This window comes from Pogona vitticeps, chromosome 1, assembly GCF_051106095.1.
Source record: "Pogona vitticeps strain Pit_001003342236 chromosome 1, PviZW2.1, whole genome shotgun sequence".
In the NCBI taxonomy this organism is placed as follows: domain Eukaryota; kingdom Metazoa; phylum Chordata; class Lepidosauria; order Squamata; family Agamidae; genus Pogona; species Pogona vitticeps.
This window is the reverse complement of record NC_135783.1, coordinates 224,535,841-224,561,810: the sequence shown is the minus strand read 5'-3', so window position 1 is coordinate 224,561,810 and position 25,970 is coordinate 224,535,841. Positions and strand designations below refer to the sequence as shown.

The 25,970-nt window shown below is 43.7% G+C and overlaps 1 protein-coding gene across 1 annotated transcript in view; it reads left to right on the top strand.

Moving 5' to 3' along the window:
* Positions 1-8,110: 8,110 nt before the first annotated feature.
* The window catches only part of THSD7B (thrombospondin type 1 domain containing 7B), a 642,879-nt gene continuing 625,019 nt past the window's right edge, over positions 8,111-25,970 (top strand). Inside the window, exon 1 of the mRNA XM_078376996.1 lies at positions 8,111-8,208. The gene's annotated coding sequence lies outside the window, so the exon portion shown is untranslated. The remainder of the gene's footprint in view (positions 8,209-25,970) is intronic.

The following is a 25,970-nucleotide window of genomic DNA, read 5'->3' as shown; positions in this document are numbered from 1 at the left end:
ATACAGAATATAAAAGCAAAGCATAAGTAGAGGTAAGTGGCATTTGTACTCTTACAAGGCAGGCTCACAACAGATTTTGACAAAAAGAGCTACCTACACATGTCCTTCACCCCGACTCCTCTCAGCCTTTGCTGAATATGTCTCTGGGTACTTCTCTAAAGTGCAGTGTGTTCATCACATGGACAACAAGATCTTATTCTTAGCTTGAACGGTAGATGTGCAGAGAAGGATAACTAATTTTCTACAAATGGTTTTTTACATGCTGGGATGGCTTCTGTCCACTTCCCACTAGTGACCTCCTATTAAAGAAACATCAATATCCATTCTGGGCTCTTAATTAGTAATCTGCTGAACAAAAGATATGGGCAGCTAGCACTGATAAAATTATTATCTCCTGCTATGGTCTACACATCAAAAAACATTTTGAGCTCTCTGGTTGGGTTCAGAAGCCATTCAGCTCCACTTAATTCTTCACAGAGGAAAAGTTTTATCACCAATCATTTCTTTGCTCCTTGAGCACCGGCATCTTCAAAGGTAATTAGAACAGCAACAATAGTAAGCTATTATATACTGCACAGTCAACAACAACAAAACTCCTTCTAAATTATTTAACAAACCACAAAATAATACATGAAAGATAAATTGCTTTTCTTCTTAGAAAAAGAATAAATTAACAACCCCAACTTTGCCATATATAGGCTCAAATTAACAAATCTGTACGATTCAAAAATGACTCCATCTGGTACACAATAATCGTAAATTAATACAAAGCGGAACTGCAGGGGAAAACATAACTTCTTCAGAACTAAAGTACAAAACACTGCAAACAATGGGAAACTTAAAATAAAATGGGTGAAAGGAAGCCAGTGTTCTTCAAAGAACAGTATGGTTAAAATGTAAACCTGGTATACATATACATTAAGCAACATACTTAATCTAAAGGGTAAAAAATATGAACATTCTACAAGATGGTTTCCCAAAGAACAGAGAAACAGTAACTACTCTGCTCTGTTTTTGCATCTTTTAACTGCAGATTAAGGTGCTACATTCAATATGCCAGCAAATTTGGAAAACTCAACAGTGGCCAGAGGATTGGAAAAGATCAGTCTACATCCCAATCCCAAAGAAAGGCAGTGCGAAAGAATGCTCCAACTACCGTACAATTGCACTCATTTCACACGCTAGCAAGGTTATGCTCAAAATCCTCCAAGGTAGGCTTCAGCAGTATGTGGACCGAGAACTCCCAGAAGTACAAGCTGGATTCCGAAGAGGCAGAGGAACTCGAGACCAAATTGCTAACTTGCGCTGGATTATGGAGAAAGCCAGAGAGTTCCAGAAAAATATCTACTTCTGCTTCATTGATTATGCGAAAGCCTTTGACTGTGTGGACCACAGCAAACTATGGCAAGTTCTTAAAGAAATGGGAGTGCCTGACCACTTTATCTGTCTCCTGAGAAACCTATATGTGGGACAGGAGGCAACAGTTAGAACTGGTCATGGAACAACTGAGTGGTTCAAAATTGGGAAAGGAGTACGGCAAGGCTGTATATTGTCCCCCAGCTTATTTAACTTATATGCAGAATGCATCATGCGGAAGGCTGGACTGGAAGAAACCCAAGCCGGAATTAAGATTGCCGGAAGAAATATCAACAGCCTCCGATATGCAGATGATACCACTCTGATGGCAGAAAGTGAGGAGGAATTAAAGAACCTTGTAATGAGAGTGAAAGAGGAGAGTGCACAAAACGGTCTGAAACTCAACATCAAAAAAACTAAGATCATGGCCACTGGTCCCATCACCTCCTGGGAAATAGAAGGGGAAGATATGGAGGCAGTGTCAAATTTTATCTTCCTGGGCTCCATGATCACTGCAGATGGAGACAGCAGCCCTGAAATTAAAAGACGCCTTCTTCTTGGGAGGAAAGCGATGACAAATCTTGACAGCATCTTGAAAAGCAGAGACATCACCTTGCCAACAAAAGTCCGAATAGTCAAAGCTATGGTTTTTCCTGTCGTGATGTATGGAAGTGAGAGCTGGACCATAAAGAAAGCAGACCGCCGAAGAATTGATGCCTTTGAATTGTGGTGCTGGAGGAGGCTCTTGAGAATCCCCTGGACTGCAAGGAGAACAAACCTATCAGTTCTAAAGGAAATCAACCCTGAGTGCTCACTGGAAGGACAGATCCTGAAGCTGAGGCTCCAGTACTTTGGCCATCTCATGAGAAGAAAAGAGTCCTTGGAAAAAACCTTGATGTTAGGAAGGTGTGACGGCAAGAGGAGAAGGGGACGACCGAGGATGAGATGGCTGGACAGTGTCTGCGAAGCAACCAACATGACCCTGACACAACTCCGGGAGGCAGTAGAAGACACGAGGGCCTGGCGTGCTCTGGTCCATGGGGTCACGAAGAGTCGGACACGACTAAACGACTAAACACACAACTGCAAATTAATTTGTAGAATTCAGTGGCTAATTTTAGGCAAAGGCAATTCTGAACCTAAAGTTTAGTGTATTTGATGCTGAGTTTAGGGCAGGGTGTCTGTTTGCTGTCCGCTGATACATCCATTTAAAAGCTCAAATAAAGAGTACAAATGGTTTACCCTTGGTTGTAAAGCTGACAGTACTGGCCATGTGGCCACACTTCAGAAATGCTCTAATTTGCTCTCCTTAATTTGTGGAAATTAAATCTTATTCAAATCTCATTCATTCTGTTGTAGGTCTGTGAGACTGGAATTACGTTCATGTAAGCAACATTTCTGTAACAGGAATAAGTCAAGAAAATAATTTGTCCACCCATGTTGTAAAACTGATGACTAGTGCAAAAGATGAAAACAGGGCATTAAAAAAATGTTGGGGAGGACTTGTTCTTCAGCTACTGGTCAAGTTTTCAGTTGTACGCAAAGAAGCTTTAATACCTGATAATTAATGTCTATGGGACAAGCTGATCAAAAGACACCAGCAATAGGGAAGTGAAATGAAAAGTCAGCATTCTCAGATGAGGTAAATAGCATTAGAATTGTAGAGAAATGTGCCTTTATGTGGTTAATAACAGTCTTTAATCCTTGCAAGGTTCACAGACAGGGCCAAATGAGACCCAACTTTATTCCTGTAATTAGCTAGTCATTAGAGGTTACAGGCCTCTGCATGCCAGTTACTGGGGAATAGAAGTGGGATGGTGCTGTTCCCTTAATGTAAGCTTGTCCTCGTCATCTGGTTAATTGCTGTGGGAAAATGCAGCTATAACAAATAGGCTTTGGTTCTGGTATAGTCATATATATTTTTTCTAATGCAATCTGATTCTTATTTAAAAATTAGCATTGGAGCTTGATCTGGATTGCAACTTTACTCGGAGGAGGGCCCCGCCGCAGTCTCCAGATCTGTATCAGGGCTGCCCAAGCCTCTTCTTTAGTATTTTTTTTTAAAAGCATACCCTGTTTCCTTGAAAATAAGACCTAACCTAAAAATAAGCCTTAGTATGATTTTTCGGGATGCTCGTAATGTAAGCCCTACCCCAAAAATAAGCCCCAGTGAAGTGAAACCCCGCCCTCCACCATTGTGCAGCATTGTGAAGCAACCAGAAGAAGATGACATGACTGTAAAGTAAAACATCCCCAGAAAATAAGCCCTAATGCATTTTTGGAGCAAAATTTAATATAAGAACCTGTCTTATTTTCGGGGAAACATGGTACTATTTATACAATTTCTGTTGGTGTCATTGTGGTTTCTTCCAATTCCCCCCTCCCCTTCCTGGAGGTGAAAACATGGGAGGAAATCCTATATTGCAGAAACTTACTTTGGACTGTTACTCTAGGGCAGTGGTGGCGAAACTTTTTGGGCTCACATGCCCAAACTGGGGGACAAAAAACAGGGGGCAGCTGAACCAGAAGTGGTGGTGGAAGGGGGAATCCCAGGCACGGAGGTGCCTCAAGACCCCACTCTGGATCCGCCACCAGCACCAGCTGCTCCGGATCCGCCTGTTGAAGCACCAGCACCATGTTTGCAGCTGCCTGCTCGGTTTTGGCTGCATGGAGGGCAGGGGAGTAGTGATCCGGTGACTCATGGCCCACATGCCAGCAGAAGGGGCTCCGTGTGCCAGCTGTGGCATGCATGCCATAGGTTTGCCATCGCTGCTCCTGGGTGCCCACTCAAGCCTGCCTAATCTCTTGGTACAGTTTCTTAACCAAACAGGCAGGTCAAGAAGAATTGTGCCTGCTATGTAGTTACCACTCACTGCTTTCCTGCTTCGGACTCCTTGGGAAGCAGGCAGTCGGAGTCCTCTTCTTCCAAGAGTGCAAACCATGTCTCCTTTAGTGTGCATGACTAGAGTACTTCAGGCCAGTGCACACCCACTGAAAGGGAATTCAGCAGTTGAGATCAGATAGCTTATAAATGAAGCAAGCAGACCTGTCAGTGTTAATGGCTTCTCCTATTCTCTCTCTCTCTCTCTCTCAAACAGCATGACTTGGCTGTTTCCTGTCTTATGGGCCATTTGCTCCTCTAACACAGACACCTTCAAGTTTGGAAGGAATTCTTAGAAGGGAATAAGCTCGTCATCACAATGTTCTGCACTATCTATTATTTTAACAGGAAAGAGCAAGGGTGTTATTGGATGCACGGGAAGGGTTTAATTTGTAAGAAGACAAGGAGCAGAAAGGGCAGAGGGGAATCAGGCTTGGCAGCTGCCTGAAAAATCACACTTGCTCTCTTGCTGCTGTTAGCGGCACTCTGTGTGTACACACAGAGAGCCTCCCAAGACCTTCTAGTGCTGCTGAAATACTGTCACCAGTACAGAGCTATAGTTCCTGCTGACCGCTTGCGCCACAGTGGGGGCATAATTGGTTGGGCTGATCTTTGGCCAGCAACCTAAGCACCTGCTAATTGCTGGAATGAAGCCCCTGTGCAAGGCCGGTCATGGCAGAAGTAGCAGCTATAACAGTTTTATTTTGCAATGGATGTAAAAGGAAGAAAACTGGAATTACATATCAAAGGTGAGAAGCCAAATGGTCAGCCACCTTCTTCTCCTGCTCACCTGTCCCCTCTGGTTATGGTGCAGAGGACAAACAAAGCTGCAAACACAAAGAAAGTGTACTGCCAAAACTTCCTTTCTGCTTATAAAAATAAGGTTTTGAAATAAAACATTTATAACAACATGAGTAGCTCATGGTCTGAGCAGGTAGGGCAAAGTTCCTCACCCCAGATGGCAAGTATGTTGCTTATATATTTAAAGTACTTTCTGGGTGGTTTACAATTTAATTATGCTGCCTACACGTCCCCTCCCTAGCAAGCTGGGTACTCAATTTACTGATCTAGGAAAGAGGGAAGGCTGAGTGAATCTTGAGTCTGGGATTGAACACAGGTTGTGAGTAGATTTTTGGCTGCAGTACTGCAGTTTAACCACTGCACCAGAAGAATACCCATCCACCTCATCCTGCACCACAATGTAAAGCAATAGAATAATAAACGTTCTCAGGGTCAACACCCTTTAGATATTCTTGGACTACAGATCCCATCACCCCCAGAAAACACAGCCAATCATGGTGGGTGATTGGAACTGTAGTACTTCAGCCTCTGGAGACCAGTTTCCCTCACCCCAACAGATCATGTCTACAACACACTGCTTAAGTATAAATAAACGGAACAAGATGGGGACCAGATGAAAATGTGGCCACAGTATTCAGGTTAGGACATTCTGTCCTTAAATCCAGACCATGGTGAGTGATCTGTGTTTATTCTCTGCTGAGGCATTGTATACGAAAGAAGTCAGAATGGACTGTCCTACTTGAGACTACTTATGTGGAGGTTCATAAAAACCAGCACCGAGGTCATGCAGTTCGGTCAAAACGCCACCCCCCCCCTTTAGTATGTTACACTTTTTCAAAAGGCAGATTTTGAGGCAAAACCTATAAGAGGGGGGGGGGGAGAGGGAGAGAGAGAGGAGAGAGAAGTAAAAACTGGTCAGACCTTCCACCTGCAGTATGATGAGGTACAGTCCATAACGTCAACTCTGAACTCTACTACTTTACCTTCATAACCCACTGCGGGTGAAAACACTTCATGCAGGAGACTCCAATACATTCTTCACTATGACTGTGCATTGACAGACTGTTGTGTCATTAGATCACTGTTGACCAGTCAAGAGCCCCTGGAACTTTTCTGATGCTCACCACTGATCATCTCCTGCTGAGCTGCGTTCTCTGCTCACACTGTTGCACTTGACCTTGGAAGAGCCAAGTTCAAATGACCCTCGGGCCATGAAAATAACTGCATAATTCTAAGTCAATTACCGTATTTTTCCATGTATAAGATGATACTTTTTTCCTAAAACGGTTAGAGTAAAAATTGAGGGTTGTCCTATACATGAAAGTAAGAGGGGAAGGAGTTTGGAAGTGGGTAAAGCAGCCATGAAAGGGCGGCAGGCTCAAAGGGCTGCGAGTGTGCAGCCCTTTCATGGCTGCTTTACTTCAGGTAACGATCGCAGCCCTTTGATCGTGCGGCCCTTTCATGGCTACTTTACCTGAAGTAAGAACGAAGTAGATGACCCTCATTTTTTAAATTCAAGCTTGGAAAAGTGGGGGGTCATCTTATACATGGAAAAATACGGTATTCTCTCTCAGCCTGATGTATCTCACAATATTCCTGCAGATAAAAAGTGAGGAAAAGGAGAAAGAGGGTGGTCTATGCTACCCGGAGTTCATGGGAAGGCAAGGAGGATACAAATGTATCTAATACAATAACAACACTTACAATTGAGTGAGTCAGTCAGTCAGTGAGAGGGGTGGACCTGCTCTGTGTTTCTGGCTCTGTGCCATACCTATAGACAGAGAGTGTAGGTGAGCAGGTCAGGATGGTGGCTGACACTGTGACCGCTCACCTCCTCTCTCTCTCTGTCTCTCTCTGGCAAGGTAGGTTTGGGCAAGTGACAGTTGTGTGAAACCCCTGTGGTTGTTCCTCATTGCTACCCTCCTGTCTCCCTTTGGGAGGCCCCCATCTACTTGCTCTCATCCTGCAAGAGAGAGCAGAGAGAGCCTGCCCATACAACTGGGAAAGGTGTAAGAAAAAAAGGCAACAGTATGAGGTAATTTTTCTTGCTGCATGCAGCTTCTAAGACCCACTTGTAAACGTGTCCTATACCTCTCACAGGTCAAAGGTCACAATGCTCCCCATCACCAGATCAAGCCTTCCCTCCAAAAGCCACCAAGAAAGAAAAACCGCCTTCACCTGCTTGGGTACCCTCTCCTGCTGGGCAGGACCGTGCGGGTGCCTGGGGGCAATGAGCAGTCCCCTCAAAGTCCCCTTCTCAAGGCTCCACCCGAATCCCCACAACCGGGCATCGTCCTTGCCTCAGCTCATGGTCCAGGACGGGGGTGGGCAGGCAAGTCCCTTCAAACTCAACTCTTCCACGAGGTGGGGAAGGGAACTATTGCTACTGCCAGTCTGGGCGCGAGCGTCGCTGCATCCCAGTTGGCCAGGGTTCCCTTTGCTAAGGGTGGAGGGGCTTCAGTGCCAAGGTCCCTCTCCAGCAAGACACCCCCCCCCCCCGCACCCTCCACGCCCAACTCTGAGCTTGGGGCATTTTCTTCCGAGAGGGGCCACCTAAGCTCCTCCAAGGCAGCCCAGCCTGAGGGGCGGTCAACTTGCCCTCCGTCCCTCCTTTACCCCCCCCCCCCCGGTAGAACCCTCCTGCTCTTGCCCCCGGGGAAGGAGGGAAGGAGGCGCGTGGGCGGGCTGGCAGGCGGGCCGCGGGGAGGCCTCGCGCGCCGCCTGTGGGGGGCCAGCCCGGCAGCCAATGGCGTGGCGGCGCCGTACAGCAGATGGCGTTCGCCGGCGCGCCTTCACGCGCTTTCCCCTCCGAAGCTTAACACCCGGCGGCGGCGGCGGCGGCGGCTCAGACGCCCGGGCTATGGGTGGGCTGCTGCCACGCCGCCTCCTGCCTCTGCCCGGGGAAGCGCGCCGCTCGCGCCGCTGCAGCCCTCACGGCCAGCGCCGCCGCCGCCGCCGCCGCGCTCCCTCGGCCAGCGCCTGGCAAGCCCGCTAAGTGCCGCGCCTCGCCTCGCCTCGCCTCTCCTCGCGTCCCAGCGGCAGCGCCAGCCGGGAGGGGGGGGGGGGACTCGCAGCCTCCCTCCACCTCGGTTCTCCGGCTGGCTGCGCCGCTTTGCGCAGGATGCCAGCTGGGGACTTGACCGGCGCTGCTGACTCCTCGGGTGACCCGCGTAAGCACCCCTTTTTCTTTCTTCCTTTCCTTCCTTCGTTCCGGCGCTTATCCCTTCACCGCCTTTCTCGTGAGGCTCGGGGCGGTGAGGGGCGCGGGAGGGGAGGGGAGCGAAAGACCCGGGCATCGCGCAGGCGGTGCCGCTCACCCGGGAGGCAGCCCCGCGCAACTTGCGGGGACTTCTGCGCAGGCGGGAACGGGGATCGCCTGGTGGCTTGAGTCGCGCTCGGGGATCACCCAGGGGGAGCGCCGCGTTTGCCCGCGCCGCTGAGTTTCTGCGCGTCGTTGCGCTTTTGTCGGGCTGAGGGGAGAGAGATCGGGCGTCAGGTAGCCTTCTCTGGGGAGACTAAAGCTGTTCCCGTTAACTCAAATGGCTGGCTTTTCGGGAAGGGGGAAAAAAAGGACATTTTTTTTCTTTTCCTTTTCCTTTCTTTTTCTTTTGCATCGCACTTCTTGGAAGGGTTGTGGATCTGCATTGCGATTGCTGATTTGCCCGCGCCCGTTTCCCTCGTTCTGGAAAGAAGTTTGAGCGGAAAAACACCTCCCTCGAAGCAGCCTTTCCTTGTTGCCCTCGGAACCACGAGATCGTGCAGCCTTGCCCCGGAACCTTGAGTTCGGCGGCTCGAAACCACCGGATGGAGGCGGTGGGAGGAAACAATCCGAGAGCCGCTTACTTGCGAGCAAGCCCTGCGGCGTGCAGTGAGATTCTAGTTTATAGGGTCATAAGGCTGCAGCCGCGGAAGAAGCCCGAACGAAATGTGATTATTAGAGTGGAAGCTAGCGACGTGGAAGTCGGGGCACTTGCTCTGGAGTAAATATGGGTGAGATGGGGAGGCCAGAGAGAGTTCATTCCTAAAGGCTTCAGTCATGAACCAGGCAGGAGAGGGAAGGTTGCGAGGCTTACTCTTGAGGAACGATTTACCGAGAGAGTTGCAAACATGCCTTTGAAATAGAACTCAACAGTTCAGGACTCACCCAGTCTCTCTCCTGGGCCAGAGTTGTTACCTTAATTTTGGCAGTGCTGCTTCTGTCCTAAATAGAAAAGTCTTTAAATATCTTAAGAAGAAATTAACACAACCTCTCCTGTTTTCATGAGCTCAGTTTCTGCACTGTTTAAATTACTTTTCTCTCCCTTCCCTCTTAACTCTTTTTCTGGAGATCTGGGCTTCTTATCAGCTGCTGATCATTCATTTCTTGGGAACAGAGAGATGTCTTATCTTTAGCGTTAAATAGTATTCCTTTAATGCCTCCCAGGTTACTCTTCAGTGATCCACCTTGAGTTTTACTCAAAAGTGGTGCTTTTTATTGGGTAAAGTGAGAGAGGCTGTCACAGCATTTCTGAAGGCATGCTACATTTCCCCTGCTGTGTATGATAAAACGGTCTCTAGAGGGATACAAGTAGAATTCCTTTTCCCCACATCCTCTAATTATGCCTCTCTCAATTGTTTTCTCTGTTCTATTAACTGTGGCTGTTGCAGCATGAATGATAAAATATTTGCTGGTTCATGGGTGTGCATGTGTGGCTTCTTGGTTCAGCAGGAGCTGAATGTCAAGATGATGAATTTATGTCTCAGATGCACTGTCAGGGATAGCGCAGGTTTGTTGGGTAACTAGGAGGCAGCTAATCTCTGGGGGCTGCCCTCTTGTGTGCCACGGCCTGCGTCTCTAATAGCTGCTTTAAGGTTGTTTCATGGGAGTGCGAAAAGTTTTGTAGTTTGCTGTTCTTCCATGTGAGTCACATTTCCCCCTGCAGATAGACAATTTAGTCTTAGGGAGAAAAGATTGCCTCCATAGTAGGTCTTATTTAAAAGTGATAATGACGTTTGTTCTGATCAGGCTTATCATTTAATCTATTTTCACTTTCTGCATATACTGCTTCATTCCTAAATGTATTTTGCATAAACACACCTATATATTACTCTCATCTTGACATTTCCTGCACATTAATCCCACTATCACCCTTATGATTTGTTTTTACTGCATTGTTCTTCCAAAGAGTACATGAATCCAATAGTAATTTCACTGAAGCAATTTTATTTGCTTAACATCTGGCTTGGTCAACTGTTACTCTTACAGTCAATCAGGTCATCTTGAAATTTCATTTTTCGTCTATGGTTTAATAAACACATCAAGGTCATACCACCATAAATAAATTCATTTTTCAGTAAAGAATAGGTTTCGATTGTTGTCTGACTTCCCCCTTCTGCACTTCACGACTTCTGAAGTGACCTACAACCCCAAAGTAGTGGACTACAGAGCCCATCATAACTAATGTATGGATGATGAGAGTGGTAACCCCATACTCTGGAGACTAACAGATTAGAAGATGCTGATATATTTTCCTTTTATTGTGTGAGGGATATTCGAAAAAGTTGAGTGTTATGTTAAAAATCTTTTTGCTTGCTATTCTGTCAGTAACAACTGATTTCCAAGCAAGTATATCCAAAAGTGGCTACAGTAAATTCAGTGAGACTGAATTTTCAGCTACATGTGAACAGATGTGCAAGCTTATATGCATGCTCTGGAAGTAAGCCCAGTTCCATTCACTGGAACTTTGAGTAATGTATAAGATTGCAATTAAAGCCTGGAGGCATTTGCATGTCTACAGTAAGCCTTTCTCATGGTGCAATCCTGTTCTTCTTGTTGTTTAGTTATTTAGTCATGTCCGACTCTTCGTGACCCCATGGACCAGAACACGCCAGGCCCTCCTGTCTTCCACTGCCTCCCGCAGTTGGGTTAAATTCATGTTGGTCACTTCGATGACATCTTTTCCAGGGAGTCTTCTCATGAGATTGCCAAAGTATTGGAGCCTCCACTTCAGGATCTGTCCTTCCAGTGAGCACTCAGGCTTGATTTCCTTTAGAATGGATAGGTTTGTTCCCCTTGCAGTCCATGGGACTCTCAAGAACCTCCTCCAACACCACAATTCAAAAGCATCAATTCTTCAGCGGTCAGCTTTCTTTATGGTCCAGCTCTCACTTCGGTACATCACTACAGGGAAAACCATAGCTTTCACTTTTCGAACTTCTGTTAGCAAAGTGATGTCTCTGCTTTTTAAGACGCTGTCAAGGTTTGTCATTGCTTTCCTCCCAAGAAGCAGGCGTCTCTTAATTTCATGGCTGCAGTCACCATCTGCAGTGATCATGGAGCCCAAGAAAGTGAAATCCATCACTGCCTCCATATCTTCCCCTTCTATTTGCCAGGAGGTGATAGGACCAGTGGCCATGAGCTTAGTTTTTTTGATTCTGAGCTTCAGATCATTTTTTGCACTCTCCTCTTTCACCCTCATTAAGAGGTTCTTTACTTCCTCCTCACTTTCTGCCATCAGAGTGGTATCATCTCCATATCGGAGGTTGTTGATATTTTTTCGGCAATCTTAATTCCGGCTTGAAATTCCTCCAGTCCGGCCTTTCGCATGATGTATTCTGCATATAAGTTAAATAAGCAAGCGGACAGTATACAGCATTGTCATACTCCTTTCCCAATTTTGAACCAATCAGCGTTTCCATATCCAGTTCTAACTGTTGCTTCCTGTCCCATATACAGGTTTCTCAGGAGGTAGATAAGGTGATCAGGCACTCCAATTTCTTTAAGGACTTGCCATAGTTTGCTGTGGCCGACACAGTCAAAGGCTTTTGCATAGTCAATGAAGCAGAAGTAGATGTTTTTCTGGAACTCTCTGGCTTTCTCCATAATCCAGCGCATATTAGCAATTTGGTCTCTAGTTCCTCTGCCCCTTCGGAATCCAGCTTGTACTTCTGGGAGTTCTCGGTACACATACTGCTGAAGTCTACCTTGTAGGATTTTGAGCATAACCTTGCTAGCGTGGTAAATGAGTGCAATTGTACGGTAGTTGGAGCATTCTTTGGCACTGCCCTTCCTTGGGATTGGGATGTAGACTGATTTTTTCCAGTCCTCTGGCCACTTTTGAGTTTTCCAGACTTGCTGGCATATTGAGTGCAGCACCTTAACAGTGTCATATTTTAAGATTTTAAATAGTTCAACTGGAATGCCATCACCTCCACTGGCCTTGTTGTTAGCCAGGCTTTCTAAGGCCCACTTGACTTCACTCTCCAAGATGTCTGACTCAAGGTCAGCAACCACACTATCTGGGTTGTCCGGGATATCCAAATCTTTATGGTATAGTTCCTCTGTGTATTCTTGCCACCTCTTCTTGATGTCTTCTTCTTCTGTGTGGTCCCTACCATTTTTGTCCTCTATTATGTTCATCTTTGCACAAAATGTTCCTTTAATATTTCCAGTTTTCCTGAACAGATCTCTGGTTTTTCCTTTTCTATTATTTTCCTCCATTTCTTTGCATTGTTCATTTAAGAAGGCCCTCTTGTTTCTCCTTGCTATTCTTTGGAAGTCTGCATTCAATTTTCTGTAACTTTCCTTATATCCCTTGCATTTTGTTTCCCTTCTCTTCTCTGCTATTTGTAAGGCCTCGTTGGACAGCCACTTTGCTTTCTTGCATTTCCTTTTCTTTGGGATGGTTTTTGTTGCTGCCTCCTGTACAATGTTACGAGCCTCTATCCAAAGTTCTTCAGGCACTCTGTCCACCAAATCGAGTTCCTTAAATCGGTTCTTCATTTCCACTGTGTATTCATAAGGGATTTGGTTTAGATTATACCTGACTAGCCCAGTGGTTTTTCCTACTCTCTTCAGTTTAAGCTTAAATTTTGTTATGAGAAGCTGATGATCAGAGCCACAATCAGCTCCAGGTCTTGTTTTTGCTGACTGTATAGAGCTTCTCCATCTTTGCCTGCAGAGAATATAGTCAATCTGATTATGGTATTGCCCATCTGGTGATTTCCATGTGTAGAGTAGTCTCTTGTATTGTTGGAAAGAGTGTTTGTGATGACCAGCTTGTTCTCTTGACAAAACTCTATTAGCCTTTGCCCTGCTTTGTTTTGAACTCCAAGGCCAAACTCTCCTGTTGTTCCTTTTATCTCTTGACTCCCTATTTCAGCAGTCCAATCCCCTAGGATGAGAAGAACATCTTTCTTTGCTGTCAGTTTTAGATGTTGTAAGTCTTCATAGAATTGGTCAATTTCAGTCTCCTCAGCACTGGTGGTAGGTGCATAAACTTGGATTATTGTGATGTTGAAAGGTCTGCCTTGGATTCGTATTGACATCATTCTAGCATTTTTGAGATTATATCCTATTACAGCTTTTCCCACTCTTTTGTTGACTATGAGGGCTACTCCATTCCTTCTACGGGCTTCTTGCCCACAATAGTATATATGATACTTATCTGGATTGAATTCGCCCATTCCCGTCCATATTTGTTCATTGACGCCCAGGATGTCAATGTTTATTCTTGCCCTCTCCTGTTTGACTGCATCCAGGTTACCAAGGTTCATAGATCTTACATTCCAGGTTCCTATGCAGTATTTTTCTTTGCAGCATCGGATTTTCCTTTCACTTCCAGGCACATCCACAGCTGAGCGTCCTTTCGGCTTTGGCCCAACCACTTCATTAGCTCTGGAGCTACTTGTACTTGTCCTCTGCTCTTCCTCAGTAGAATGTTGGACGCCTTCTGACCTGAGGGTCCCACCTTCCAGCGTCATATCTTTTAGCCTTTTGTTTCCGGTCATGGGGCTTTCTTGGCAAAGATACTGGAGTGGCTTGCCACTGCCTGCTCCAGGTGGATTGTGCTTAGTCGGAACTCTCCACTATGACCTGTCTTACTTGGATGGCCCTGCATGGCATAGCCCATAGCTTCACTGACTTCATGCCCATAGCTTCACTGACTCAAACCCCTTCGCCAGGACAAGGCAGCAATCCATGAAGGGGTGTGCAATCCTATACAAATGTAAATTTCACTGAATTCAATTCCGCCAATTCTCAGGAAGGGGAGTATAGTTTTGTTGTAGCCAGAGCTCTTTATGCAGTTAGAGGAATGGTGATGTAATCCTCAGCATGCTGACAACTTCAGTAGTGAAGTAACTTATCCTGTACAGTTCTGCCAGTATTTATTCGAAAGTAAGAACCATCAAATTAACTGGGACTGCTCCTGAGAAAACACACATAGGATCAATGTATTTTCTAAGGCTTTCATGGCCGGGATCTGATGGTTGTTGTAGTTTTTTTGGGTTCTTTGGCCGTGTTCTGAAGGTTGTTCTTCGTAGGAAGAGCAACCTTCAGAACACGGCCAAAGAATCCGAAAAACCCACAACAGCCAACACATTGGATCAGCTTGTTCATGTATTTTGTTGTTGTTGTTGTTCAGTTGTTAAGTCGTGTCTGACTCTTCGTGACCCCATGGACCAGAGCATGCCAGGCCCTCCTGTCTTCCACTCCCTCCCGGAGTTGGCTCAAATTCATGTTGGTAGCTTGAGTGACACTGTCCAGCCATCTCGTTCATGGTTTCCTTTAAAACTATGGGACCTTCTTCTTTGTAAGAACAGTGAAAGTTAAGGCATGCATTTTTAAAAACAGCTTTCAAAAAGTTCTTATTTATAATTAGACATGAGACTTCGTAATCATATACAAATATAATTACGAATAATTACTATCCACCCCCAGAACCTGCTGGACTATTTACCATGCAGCATGTAGTGTATGTGGTTGGTATAATCTCCTGCGCCTCAGTCATGGCAATAGCCTGGATGCTGCAGCCCTGCCTCCCTGCTCATCTGGCCACTCCAGCAGGGGGGCGGGAGGAGGAGTCTCCCTGCTCAGCTATGGGGTGGCTAGGGGAGCCAGCCTACTGCCATGATTGGGCCACAGGAGATGACACTGACCATGCATGCCATGTCCAGCAGGTTTTGGGGGTGGGTGGTAATTGGGCCAACCACCTGTGCTGGCAGGCTTCATATTCATATATGACTATGAAGGGCCCATGTCTAGTTTTAATTACATTTGCTGAAATACCAGACATTCTAAAACACAGTTCTTGGGAACATGCTCTTTTGAAGTATAGAAAAGGTTAAGAAAAATTGGTGAGTGGAAGTGTGAGTATTTCCACTTTTTCATTTATAAAAACTGTCTTCTAGCAGATAGAAATGGATGAGTGTTACAGTGAGAGTCATTGATCAGAACCAGTGGCCAGAAGAAGATGTCAGAGACAGTGAACCAGGGTGTGCGTATGACCATGGTTCATCTAATGTGAATGGATTTCTGTCAAAGTATTTAGTAAGAAACAGGATTAATCTTTGATGATGCAGGTGGGGGTGGAAAAATCCTTTAGTGAATTCTGGTTGAATTTGTTCGCTCACCTAATAATTACCTGGAAGAAATTTCCAATCGGAATGACTGAAATATGCTTCCATGCAAATGTATGTGGAATTAAGCTGGCTAAAACCACATACTGATTTCAAATTGTATGAAACTTGTTGTATGAGAGGAAAACCCACTGAATTTGAATCAGTCTTAGAAAATTCTGAATACCTGCAGTTTAACCAGGAGGCCAGTGTTTCCGCTGTAAAAAGAGACTTCCATCTCACTTTTCAGAATTCAAAGTAGTGCTCAATTCAACTAACATTACTTATCCAATTGTATCTTCTATGTCTAGCCCCAAATTTCCCATTCTCTTAGTCTGTAACTTTCTCTGCAGGACATTCTCTTTTGCAATTTGTATACTGAAGAATGTAGATGGCAGACAGAGGATATCTGTCAGGTTTATCTTTTCTGTTTCCTGAACTCTGTGTCTCCTGATTAATAACAGTGATCAACCCCTCAAATAGCAATTTTGAAATACTGCTGCACAGAAAAGCAAAACTGACATGGAGACTGGTGGAGATGTTTGTGTGACAGTAAGAGACTCATAGCATAATCTTCTACTCAGAAGCAAGTTTCTCTGGAATGAGTGGGACGTCTACCCAAGTGCTTATGCATAGCAATGCGGCTTTAATTGACCTGTTATAAAACTGGCATGCTGCAGAAATAGGCAAATTCTTAGGTTGCTACATGGCTCCAACCAAGCATGGCTGTTATTTTATTTATCTGCTTAGAATGCTTATACTTTGCCCTTGAGTAAAAACACTCAGAGCAGCTCCAATCAATAAAGTGTAATAGAATGATCAGAAACAAGGAGGTTTGTATCATAATTGACACCATATTGTTTTCAACTGTTCCACAGGTAGGTGCCTGGTTCTATAGACTGATGAAGATGCAGGTGTAAAGAAACACTATTTCAAATTTGAGGCATTTGGTAAAGCTTCCTTTTAATAGTCTATGGCCAGGATCCTGTAGAATAAAACTGTTTGGTTTATGACGGTAGTGTGAGTTGTTTGACTATTTGGGCACTAGTGCAGGAAGGTATCCAAAATCTCCTTGAAGACATCTAAGACAAATAGTGGCAAGGGCAATTTCTGCTTGTGCAAGCAGGAGACCCAGCATTGATCTCTGCTTCATTGGCGTCCAGTAGGATGCTGGAGAGAGAAAAAAAATTCTAAATGGGAAACTGCTCTTACTGCTGCCAGTTTTAAGAAATGTGATGCCTAGACAAATAGGCCTGTCCAAAATATATTAAGATTGTAGGCTTGTACCATTGCTTACAGGATGATTTAGCTGATAGGATTTAAGAAGCTTAAGTTGTGCATAGAACTGTAACCACAGTTTGTATTTTTGGCACACTATTTTAATGTTCACTGTCTTGAACAGAGAGAATGAGACAGATGCTGGCTGCTGTGTTCCATATGTATGCATTATGGTCGGCTGTTGACTTGTGCCCTGGGGTCATGTTCCCTCCTACTTCATTACTTCTGGATCAGTAAGGACATTCAAAACAAGCTCTGCCTTGTATCTATGGCTTCCAAGATGTTGTATATATTCTTTTAATTCTGGCTTTGAAATGATGTTTCTTTTTCCAACAGGCTTCCTTGATCATCTTGATTTGCATTGTATTGGCAATTCTTACACACAGAAGATGTCACGGTCCCTAGATATCACAGTATATTTGTTACCAGAGGGGGTGTCTATGGTACAACTCCGAGGTTTATTTTTTGCAAATCTTTAGGGTTCAGGCCATTGTTTTTACTTTATTTTGGGTAATGCCCTAAATCCAGCCCCAAATGATAAGGTTGGATTACCAAAGTGTTGCATGATATTGATTAGCTCCATGTTTCTCAACGTTCCAACCTAATTTTAAAGCCATGTGTGTAAACTAAATGCCAATATAATATATATCTTGTGCTGTTGGGGTTGCTGGAGGGAGAGAAATATCAGTTCCACATGTATCAGTAGCTGAATACATAATAATGGTCTTATACTTGCTACAGTTTCTTCATGAGACAGTCTCACATAGTTGATGTGGTAGGTCAGTGGTCCTCAACCTTGGGCCTCCAGATGTTCTTGGACTACAAGGCCCAGAAGCCTTCACCACCACTTCTGCTGGCCAGGATTTCTGGGAGTTGAAGTCCAAGAACATCTGGAGGCCCAAGGTTGGGGACCACTGTGGTAGGTGACTTGGTTCAGTCATGACCACCTTTTTAATGAATTAAAACATGGCATATTCCTCTTCTTACTGGTATTTCGAACATAATCACAGTCCGTTTTCCTTCTCTGTATGGCAGATGCTGGCTGTGCTCTCTCATTGGTCTGTGATAAAGTGCAGCATCAGCCATGCTTCCTGGGTTATTTCTGTATGTGCCCTATATGTGTGGGGCTTACATGGGTCTCCATGTTAATTAAATGTTTTTGTGTCAGTGACTGTAGAGATTTCAAATGATACATTGCCTATTGTAGAACAACTGTGTCTATCACTATATTTGTGGATATTCTGTGGATGTGGAAAGGATCCTTGGAGAGATAAGTCTTCCTATGTGTGTGGTTAGCTCTTGTTCTTTCTATCTTAGAAAGCGCACGGGGAAGGAGGCAGTAGGTAATAGGTGCAGTGAATATTTTTTGTGCTTAAGACTTGTTTCTAGCAAAGCATCCTTTGAAACTTGTCAGAATAGATAATTACCAGCCGGTCAATAATATCCAGTTCTTTGGGTTGGTACTGGAGTGTGCCTATTCAAGAGGTTCCTCAATGAAATGGATTATCTAGAACCATTCCAGTCTGACATAAAATCTGATTATAGGATGGATACAACTTTGATTGCTTTTATGAATGATGTGCGCTGGACATTGCACAAGGCGAGCGTGTCCTTCTTGGTTGTGCTTAACCTGTCAGTAGGTTTTGATGCTGTAGGAACATAGTCTCGTTCTGGGCTGTCTTTCTGGGATGGAAGGTGCAAGTATTGTTTTGTAGTGGAAATCTCAAATTCACAGTTTTTAAGTAGTCTAGGCTCAGTTCTGAACCTGAATGTACAGATTTCATCAGCAGCCAGGAGTGTGTTTGTGCAGCTGCGACTAACTGTGATGATGTCCTTGGTGATGTCCAGTTTGGCTATGTTGACACATGCCTTAGTTACATTCTGGGTTGGTTATTATGTGCTATATGTGGGCAGCCTTTGAAAATGGGTTGGAAACTTCAGCAGAATAGAAATGCTGCAGCCAGACTCAGCTGGTCTGAGATTCCCTTGTTATGACAACATCAGGGACTAACAGATCTGTTTCTGGGAGCAGTTCGAAGTGCTCATTATAACATGTAAGGCCCTAAACAATCTGAATTAAGGCTATGAAGGACACTCTTCGAAATCTTCAAGGGCAGCCCTTCTTCCACAGAGACACATTTGTGGGGCCTGAGGAAGGACCGTCTTGGGGTTATGAAATCCTGGGGATCTGAAACTCCTTATCAAAGGGGCAAGAATGACCATTCTCTGTTCATCTGCCTGCAGGAAAAGGCTTTTCCATTGAAGAAGAACATTGACAGTTGAGACATGATGTGATGGAAGTGGCCTTCAATATAGGGAGCTGCTGTTTTTTTGTTTTTTGTTTGTTTGTTTTAATTGGTTTGCTTTAAATTCATTTAAAGTTGTTTGTTTCCAGTTCCTGTATTTTATGTTTGTAGCCAGTAGTGTTTGGTTTACTTTGTTGTTCACAAGCCTTTAGTCTCATGTGCTGGAAGAAGGACCGCCTCTCTCTCTCTCTTTCTCATATTATCTGAGGAATGTGAACACATTTGAGTATTTCCTGGACAATGGCAGCTCTGTTGGCTGGTCCTTTCAACCAAGAAATACCACTGAAGTGTTTCTGACATGAATAATTACTTACGTACTTACTTACCTACCTACCCACCCACCCACCCACCCACCAAATAAAATAATTTGTAAATATACTCTTTATTTCCCTTCTAAAGCCTCTTATATACAGGTGATTTGAGAAGTAGGGGCAGCAGGTCCGTTTGCCCTGGTCCCCAATACACAGAGAGTATAAATCAGTGTGGAACAACTCTGTAAAGAATCCCACAGTTTTTAAAGTACCAGTAATATAAAGATTTTAGGTATAAAATCTATCTATATAAAAGTATATATCTAATTAAAAAGTGTTTACATGGCATTCTTTACCTGAACGTATTTTTTTACCCCTCTTCCCAAAAATTGAAGCGGTCTCACAATATGAAATGGCCCAAGGCTCACTTGAGCTCTTGGAGGACCTGCCTGTAGTTACACAACTTAATCAGAAACAAGACTATGGAAAGATACAAGCAAAAATGCCGTGAAATATATGGCTGAAACAAAATTGAGTAGCTTTTAAACATCCAGAGATGTCATATAAAGGGCAAGTCTTTAGTTGTAGTCAGTGTACTTTACAATGGGCAGATGGTTTGAGAGGGAATGTGAGACTAGGTTCTCACTTTACATCCACCAGACCAATAGCATAATTAGCCAACCTGGGACATTACACTATGAGTGGGGTTATGAAATCTTCTGGGTAATTATTTTAATCAAAGTGCCCTCCATCTGGCTTTATTGGCGAAGGTACTTTTGAATTTGGCTAGTTTAGTATTGTCAAAACACTCTTTAATTGCTTTGTATTTTTATATTCAAGCCTGTATCAATTTGGCATGATGATAGAAGGCGTTGTTCAACACATGGGGGGCGGGGTGGGTTATTATGTTGGTGTGCTTTAGTATTAATAGTTCACCCATACTTCTGTTTCCCACTAGTGCTACATGCATACATGTTGGAGCAGTTTTAGCCTTGCTTACCATTTGCCACATGTACTGCAAGCCGTAGTTTATGTAGATGGGTGGGTTAGAGAAGAATATAGGAGAGTGGGAGAAGAAGTGTTTCTTGCCAGCCTCTAATCACTCCATCATCGTTAGTGTTAAGGTAACATGTATATACAGTGGCCTGGACTTAATATCTTGGCACATTGGTCCAAAGCCCCCTTCCTACATTTTGTGAGTGAAGTTCTACTCACTGGATGACCAGACATTGGGGCTGTGCTTCCTGCTGGCTTAGCTCTAGCATCCACAGGATAGTGTGAATGTCTGTTGGAAGGAAGCCTATTTGTGTGTGGGTGTTTAGGGAACAAGGCCAGTGGTATGTCAGATGCTGCTGGTTTTTGCATCAGGTGCCCCTTTATGTGAAAGGAACCTGGATTACTTTTCACATTCTGGGACTGCAACATGGGCAGCTTGTAGGCTGGGATGGAAAGCACCTCATCTTAAAGGTTTCTTTGGGAGGGCATCCCCCCTGTCCCAATCAAGAGTCATCCCTGGACTGCAAACTGGAATTTCTGGGTAATGATGTATCATAGTGTATCTTACAATATCCCAGTGCCACATTCTAAGAATTCCAGAGCACAACTACAGAACCTATTGAAGAAAAGGGGTTGATTTCAGAGGTTGAGTCCACCCTCACAAACTATTCGGTTTTTGAAGGCTGAACACAGCCTAATGTTTCACCCAGAGTAATAAAAGATGTGAGAAGGATGTCCAAATAGGGTAATTAATTGTAAAGAGGCCAAGCTGGCTACAGCTAACAATAAGATAATTTATTTTTCTTGTGGACAAAGAAAACAGAAACCTTATTTAAAAGAGTACAAAACCACTGGTGTGATGGGAGGCTTAGAAAGATGATGAAAAGTCTGGCATGTGAACAAAGACTGAAATGCGTGAGTGACAAAGGCAGAAGATGCTAGCCACACAAAACAAAGATGGGATGTGACAAGAGTCCTGCTGAATGAAAATAGCCTTGGTAATGGAGGAGCAGAACAGGCAAGTATGTATCTAGACTAGCAAATGTTGTTTGGAAAGTTCACAGTGTTGAAACTGTTGTGTAAGAAGGAAAAGACAAGAGACATACATGGCTTGGGAAAGTCGTGGCAGGAAGAGGGGTATGGATGCCCCAGTCAGATCATGCATTGAAGGAGAGACTGAGAAGTAGAAAGGATTTGCAAGCAAAAGGAAACCTCATGATATGTGGTCAAGTTTTGGTCCAATATCTGAAGAATTCAGGCCCCCTTGTTCTCTACAGAATTACATTAGACCAAGTGGAGCCAAAATATGGCCTTCCAGATGTTGATGGACTGCTTCTCCCTTCAGTCTTAGCCATTGGTTAGGAGTTCTAGGATTTGGAGTCTATTGGAAACTGGAGGACCTCACTTGGCCCATGTCTATGTTATATCCTTTACTATTGTCTCCAACGTGGGAGATTCCAGATGTTGGAATACTGCTTTGACACATGGGTTTTAGGTTGCGGTCACACCTACGAAACATTTTGCTGTTATGCCCCATTCATTTAGAAATTTAAAATTTCTGTTCAGACAACTCAGGGCCATTACTGAATCTTTTACTGTGACCCCATGCTAACTCTGCATCAATTCCCTCCTGCCTGGTTTGGGGTGTATTGTGAAACATTTAGTTCACAGGTGTCCTGTGTGCACAGCTGTACTAAAACTTTTTTGTGTGTGATTAAGTCACCAGTACTGCTACTTGCCTTTACCTAAAAAAATTAAAATAAAATAAAATTCTGTGGGCACAGTGTTGATGTGTTGGCAAACCTCTGTAATTGGCCTCTGCCCTTTAATTTCTGCTTATGAGTAGGCAGCGGGGGGCAGAAAGACTTATAGGAAACTGAGTAGGGAAATATTCTGGAACTGAAGCGTATCCGCACATAGTGGTTCTGTGAGCGAGAGGAGAAAAAAAGAGGACATAAGTGAGAGTGAGCTGTCCCCTCACACGTCTGAAAGGGAAGCAAAGGATGGAGGAACTGAGAGAAATGAGATACCTGAGATGGTTAAAAAGATGAACGGGCTAAAGGCGGGAGAAAAAGGGGAGGGGCAAAAAAGGGAGTCCACTGGGAAGTAGACATGTTCCTGATGTTGGGGGAGGAGGAGAAATCAGGAGAGACCCAGAAGGTGGTGGTCATAGAAGATGAATGGTTAGAAGGAGAAACTGAACCTAAGGTATTTGAGGTACCCCAAAAGGGGAGAGCTGCTGGGGGGAAAGATGACAACTCGAAGGATGGGGCAACTGAGAACATAAAACCAATTATAGAAGGACTGTACCCTGAAGTATGGACAGTCTTAGTCTATCTGCGGGGGCGAGGTCCATTGAGGAAGGTGGCTCGACCAGGACCACTAAAACCAGGAAAGAAACGGCCAGAGGACGAATCAGCCCGCCACCCCTGTTGCAGGATTATTTGTGCCATAAGGAGTGGGTGCCTGAGGAAACAAACCAATACGGAACGCTTCGGTCAGTCCTACCATTAAAGGAAGAATCCTATGAAAAGATGTGATCTATGTTATGGACCAGTTTGCCAGTTGACATGGACTTTAATGACCCTGCTGTTGTTGTTGTTGAGAAAAACCCTAGTTGTGTTAATAAAGTTGTTTAAAGAAACTCCGCTCCTATCTTTTCCCATGCAAATGAAGGAACGGTCAGATATTTGCAGTGAACCCGATCACAGCTTCAGAAAAGCAATGAAATGTTGCTGTACTTCAAAAACATGTAGGGACATAGATCTTGGGATATACGTCACTTGGTCGCAAAGTCTGACTGTAGCATGATCAAAATATGTGGAACCCCAGGGTGACATTTCGCTGGTGTGACCGTGGCCTTAGGTTGGCTTAAAAGTTAAAAAACTGAGTCCCCCCCCCCCGCCTCAGTAGAACAGCTCCTGAAGTGAGTTGCAACTGCACTTTAAAAATAGAGGAGTACAGAGGGAAGTCACTCTTGGTAAATGAAAAGTAATTGGATGCAGCTCATTACATTGCATCTGAATTTTAAAGGGAGAAAGATTAATCTAAAAGAAAGAAACAAACAAGAATGCAAAGCAGTGGTAGCATTTGATACAACTAATCTCTACCAAGATTATGGTAATTCACTTTCCATCTTGGTACTGGGGGTGGGGAGTAATTAGGTGAATGAATGTGTCAGTGCCAGCTGGCTACCAATTTTCTGGAGCTTCAGAGTGCATGCTCTGAGGTGCATTAGTCAGACAAGTTTCTGTGCAAGTTCCCCTATCTCTTTCTCTGTATGCTCATGTGGGGAGAAGCCCTTACTTTAGTTCCTGGGTGATTCCTTGCGTGGATGTGGAAGCCTCGTGTGTGTGAGTCTGAGTTTCTGTGCCCGAGAGAAAGTAGAGAATTGGAGCAGGAGGGGTAAACGAGGACAACCAAAACGAGACTTGCAAAGGATTAGGAGAGAATCCAGCGCAGAGCTAGAGGTATGTTAAAACCTTTTGATTTCAGTGGGTTTGAGCATCTTAACTCTTTGTCTGATTGTGTCCAGAAGCTGTTGTTGCTTCCTCAAATGTCACTGGTTTATTTTTGTCAAGCTGCAGCTGTTACTTTTTTTCTGCTTTCTTTCTCCTGCATCTCCGCTAAAATATCAGAACAATGCCTGTAATAGTTTTCTTTAGTTAAGGAAAGCACTGAGAGAGAAAGACTGTGTGTTAAAGAGTCTGGAAGTACTCTCTGGTGGTTGCTTTATCAAGCTTTAAGTTGCTTCAGGAAAACTCTGCCTCTTAAGGGACGCAAGTGGAAATTTTAGAGAGGCACTGCCCCATCTGAGTAGCAGTGTGTGTGGCTTTTGGTGAATAAGCCACCACTTTTGTACCTAACAGGCACAGATTTATCTGAGAATCAAAATGGACATGATTAGTGCTCGTTTTTGTTTTTGTTTTAAAAAAAGGACCTCTGCTTATTTTCTGCTTATTATCTGCTCAGCTTGCAGTGTACAAACAGCAAACAACCCCGAGTAGTCATATCAAAAATATAGCTAGTAAAGGAATAACTTCAAAATTATAAAACTACAAGTGATTTTTGTGACTATAAATCAGAAGAAATATCCCTGATATAGGAGGAGAAAGCATCCGTAAGGGCAGCACTAAAAAAAGACTGTTCCATACAGATGCAGACTGGGAGTGATAGTTATTAAAGGGTTCTTGATGAGCATCCCTTCCTGTGTGGTTAAAAACTCTGCGAATTTATTAAAATCATAGTTTGTTTGTTCATTTATTCTACATTTTGTGTCACATATATCCTGTGTGAAATGTCTGATGAGCATGAATGGACCGTAGGCACCTCATTAATTTTGTGACAGTGAATTTCCTTTGGCTGTTCCCTTTCAGAAGGAATCAGTTTCTCAGAATTCACATCATCCATATTATTCTTTTAAATCATTCACCTACCATGTTCTGGTCCTCAGAAGATCTTTAAGGCAGTTCAGAACGTTAAAATAATTGAAGAGCCATCTTAGTCTGCTGCAGCATAGAATGCAGCATAGAATCTTGTGTCATCTCAGAGTTCCTAAGTTTTATTGGCAAAAGGCTTTCATCTAATGAGCCCTCTTATCCCAATACATAAATACTGGCCAGAACAAAAAAAAAAATCCCCTATGTTAGGAGAAACTCTGAATATTTCTTTTGTCCCTATTTTTGTTGCAAAAATAAAAGATTTATGTGTTCAGTGGTCCCATTTATTATAATAACTGAAATGTTCCTCCTTGAATTTATCTTGATTCAGTTGTTGAGTGCTGCATGTGTAATGGAAGTATTTGTTTTATGTCCTGTTCACTTACTTTATTATGCCTCAAATATCTTCCACTTGTTTCTTGTTGGTGCTACATGGCACCAAGTTGAAACTGACTGATAGTGACCCTAACAGGACTTTCAAGGTAAGTGAGAGATTTAAGGATTGGTTTTGCCATTTGCACTGCTGCTCCCCTTTCCCCCCATGGGCTTCAGTGACTGAGTGTGGAATTGAACCCAGGATTCCTTTGATTGTTGGGATCTGATGGCTGTTGTAGGTTTTCCAGCTGTTTGGCCATGTTCTTGAGGTTTTTCTTCCTAACATTTTGCCAGTCTCTGTGGCCAGCATCTTCAGAGGACAGGAACTAGAGTTCTGTCTGTGTTCTGGTGTAGTATGTGGAATTGTTGAGTATTTGTAGCTATGGGATCAGGTTTTTGTTCTTTCAGGAGATTTGGTGATTCCTGTATTCCAGAACACAGCCGAACAGCCCAAAAAACCCTACAACAACTGTAAAAACCGAAAATCACCGTTCACCTGTTTCTAAAATGCCCTTTAAAACCAGCTTTAAAAAGTAAGCAAAAAGTGTTACACTAATAACATTGTTGTTTGTTACACCATAAATCAGTAGTTACATTGATGCAGTGAAACTAATCCTTATACTGTACTAGTAAAAATAATATACAGTAGTTCCCAACCTTTATATTATTTTTTAAAATTTAGTTTTGCTGTGCCTTTGTTACCAAGAAGAAAAACAAAAAGTAAACAATTATAAATAAATACATTACTTGCAATTCATTACTTCCAAAATCAGAAAAAGGTAGCTTCTATGGCTCTCTAATTATGCTCTCTTATTGAGCTATTCTCAATGCTTCACTCCTAATAAAAGGAAAAAGCAAATGATACAAAGCTTTGTGGGTAAAAGGATGAAGTCAGTCACTGCTATTTAGA